Raw genomic sequence first — 4,317 nt, forward strand, 5'->3', positions numbered from 1 at the left:
TTATCTACCTCTGTAATCCACTTCTTCAAAATCAACTTGTCTCTCTCTCCCCTGTACTTGGTGGGTTGAGGCATCTTGAACTTGCCATAGCTATCTTCTAAACTCTCATTCTCCTCCCCATCCTTGTTGTCTTCTTGTCTCCTACTTCAATCTACTTCTCCTTGTCCTTCTTTGGCTCTTGAGGCCTCTTAGATGCTTCCTCCATAGCTAGCCTATATGCCAATCTATCCATCTCCTCTTATAGTTTGAGTCTTATCTCCTCCTTTTGTTGTTGCTTCATCCACTCCTTGTACTTTTGCTCTTCTTCAAACTTTCTTCACTTTTCCTCCTCTTCTTCCTTCATTTGCATCCTCTTCCAAGTTGAATCTAACAAGCCTGACATGCCCTCTAAATGCCTCTCTAATGTGGCTACTTTCTCTTCCCTTGAGCTTCTCTTCACTCTTGACCTTAGCTCTTCTTCCTCTCTTATACCACAAGTGGGATGGATACATTCTTTGTGTTTCTCTCCATGTTGTTGTGGAAAGCTACATCTTAGCTCTGGGTGGTGTGCCATGGGAAAGCAATGCCTTGGCTCTAGGGTCTGGTGGTTGTCATTGTAGGGAAGTTGCATTTTGCCTTTGGGTAGTGGTTATGATACAAGGAAGCCACATCACATCTTCAGATAGTACCTCCTTTGGGGTCATTGCTCTGTGGGGTGCTACAAGGAGGGTCCAACATGATGTGGGGCGACACAACATGGGGTGAGGTAACATGGGGTGTCACAACACAATTTCAAGGAACTAGATCTTCTCTCCTTGCTTCCATGAGCACTCCTCAACTCCGAGCAAGAGTTGCTCTAATACCAAGTGTAATGCACTTGTACTCAATCACTCACTCAACATGGTATAGAAAGGTAACATAATATGTGAGAGTAAGGTAAACTCGTGTATTATTCAATGAAAGAAATAGTACAATATAGGCACATCTTAGGACTATATCCTCATGATGTTGTACATATGAGGGTTCATTACTTGGTATATGAAATCATACATAGAGTGGAAACCAAGCAAAGCTTAGTCACTACTACCCCCTATATAGGTGTTTTTGTTAGCAATGCCATTGTAGAGCTATAAAGCCCCTACAACCCCCCAAAGAAAAAAACATTTCACCTTTTATGTACAAGACTTTTTTCACTTATTTCTTTTTCCCCTCTATCTCCTCAATAGGCAAGTAGAGTCTCTCTCTCTCTCTCTCTCTCTCTCTCTCTCTCTCTCTCTCTCTCTCTCTCTCTCTCTCTCTCTCTCTCTCTCTCTCTCTCTCTCTCTCTCTCTCTCTCTCTCTCTCTCTCTCTCTCTCTCTCTCTCTCTCTAACATATATTATTAACATTTTATCTATGCATATCGCATCATTTATTACTCCATATATATACATATAATGATAAATATATAATGTATAATAATATATTATTAATGTATTTAATTAATATTATGATTATATATAATTATACTTAATGTAGCATATATATAGATAATTATTATATTAATTATATCATTTTATATAAAATATTTCTATTAATCAAAATATATATGTATATATATTACACACTAATAATTAGTTATTAATATATTGACATATATGTGTATTATTATAATGTATAAGTAATTAATTGTAACTTATAATTAAGATATACATTATATATTGAAATTGATGTATTACAATTAAGTAATTATTAGTAAGTGTAATTATGATTAACGTATTTCAATTAATATATTACATATATCAATTATAATTAATATGTATATTGTGAATTAATACTAAATTATAAATAAATATTATACTATATATCGACCTATTATATTGTATAAAATATCTCTATTAATCTATACACACACACACACATACACTACAAGATATATGCTATATACCAATATCTAAAGCAATGAAAATATTCATCTAAAGAATTGTCCCCCCATTGTCACTAAAAATGTCAGTATATATGTCTCACAGATCCGTCACTATTAGCGTCAAATGTTGATAGTGATGTATGCAGTAAATTACTGATGCTAATAGTGACAGTTACAGAGAAAAAAATTTAAGTGACAAGGCAATATGTTGTCCTTCTACCTTCCAACACCATGTGCTGAACAATGTTTCATAAAGCAATTATAAATTGACTATACAATCACCATTGAGACACGTGTGTCATGAGATGTTGGAAAAAAGAAGTCATTGATTCAATATTCAAATAACTACAAGACCAAAATGACAACTCATAAAACTACATGAAATGATAGAGAGGAGAGTCCAAAACAAACAAGGGAATGTATATATAAATATCACAAAATGTGAGTCCATACAAAGGATGAGAAATATATCTAATGAATGCTATATGGAAAGATCATGCATGGATCATAGGGCCAAAAAAGAAAAGGGTGTGTGCTCCAAAAATCCAAGTTACTGCTACATATCCTCGTTTCAAGAGCTCATCCCGATGTAATGGAGCGTCAACAGACTTTGCAATATAAACAACCAGAGATTAATCCACAATACATAATACATCACAAAATAACTAATGGCTGAAAACAAGAAAGATGCATGACTTACTGGGCCACCACGTGCATACAATCTATCGATGGGCGTAGTGAGATAATATCTCTCTGCATATCGAGTCTCCAAACCTGTAGGATTGCGGTTTGTGATGGAGTGCTACAAAGAAAACAAAGTAACATTGTTAGAAATAAAGTTATTAGCACAAGTGATATTCCGAATAAGAAAGTGAGAACAACTAAAATAAAACTTATAAAATCCTCCAAATAAGTTCTATGGCCACCACTCCCTAAATGATGCATGGCCCTTGCCTCCCATTGTGCCCTCGCTACGCTACCTCCCACTATTGCCACCATCGTCATGGAGAGTCTATGGCCTCCTCCCTGAGTCTCCGTCAATCCTCTACATCCAAACACTCGGACTTTGAAGCGCCACTCTTGATTGCCTTGCATGCACCTGATCGTCTATGTAACATGTATGCACACATATAATCCATCATCCATCCTACGAAAAACCTCTTTGTAGATGTAGGTACCGAGAACTCCGCATGCAAGGACGCTACCACATAGTCCTTGCTTCCCTCCAATATATTTTTACAATGGTCTAAAACATTGTGGCTAAGTACTTGTTGGCACAACTCTCTCATGTGAGCCATCACCCTCCTCCTCTCATCATTCATGATCACGGTACCTATTTTCTCATCTAGAGGTATCAATACCCTATTAGGGTGCATCTAAGGTGCGCCCTCTCCATCTACGACCACACTCTTTTGCATAACAAGGAGACCCTTATCCATTTGGCATACTTATGGGGATGGTATCTCTCAAGTAGCACCCATAGGGTGCCACCTGTTGCAAGGATGGCTGAGCGAAACCTAGAGTCAAGTAGACGTCCCTATAGGTGTGACAAACCTTGGAGGTGATATTTGTCCACTAGAACAATGAGATGAGGACACTGCATTGATGCCTCCACAATACCCACTTGAGCCACCCTCTCTAGAACTTGTACAAGAGCAAGGAGTAGCAACCAGCTATGGGATCACAACATCTGCATCTTTGCAGCATCTCTCAAAGCCATCCCCTCTTTCGGTTGAGCAAGGCGTCCGTGAGCCTCTCTCTGAGGTCAGTCTAGAGCATCAAATCCACCTACTAGAGATAAAAGCATCGAAGTGTACTAAGATAGACTATGTAGAACGACTAGATGATGATCAAGACCACTCATGGTCTACCATATATTTGAAGTGGGCCATCTAATCTAGATACATACGCCTGAAGATCTTCTATAGCTTCTCATCTGCCATCCCTCAACTCATCCTACTCTCTAGGTATTGTTAAAGGTAATTTGCAGAGTTAGAAAATGATGTTAGTGTAATCAATATAAGAATTTAGGTAAAACGCGATAATGTAATTCTATAAAAAAGGATATTAATTAAAATGCATATAATAAAGTACCCTTAGAAGTGAATTATCAATGAATTCAACAAGTGGACACAAATATGACCAGCCCTACAACTCCATGTCAAGCTCTTGGCATAACTCGATGTACACTAAAAGGTCTATACATAAGTCTCTATAGAAAGAGGGGTCCACTTCATTCTAAAAAAAATTTGGTCTCTTGTCTCTTTGTCCATATTATTCATGCTTGCTTGTCTCCTCCGTATGCTCCAAGCCCTCCTCACCCTCCACCCCCCACAACATTGATCTCTCTACTTGCGTACTCTCCTCATCCACACCGAAGACTTTGCTTTCATTATATACTCGAGCACTCTGAGGTGTTGATGGAACAACATA

Source organism: Lygodium microphyllum, chromosome 10 (assembly GCF_053477565.2).
Source record: "Lygodium microphyllum isolate KBCC chromosome 10, Lygodium_microphyllum_v1.1.10, whole genome shotgun sequence".
In the NCBI taxonomy this organism is placed as follows: Eukaryota; Viridiplantae; Streptophyta; class Polypodiopsida; order Schizaeales; family Lygodiaceae; genus Lygodium; species Lygodium microphyllum.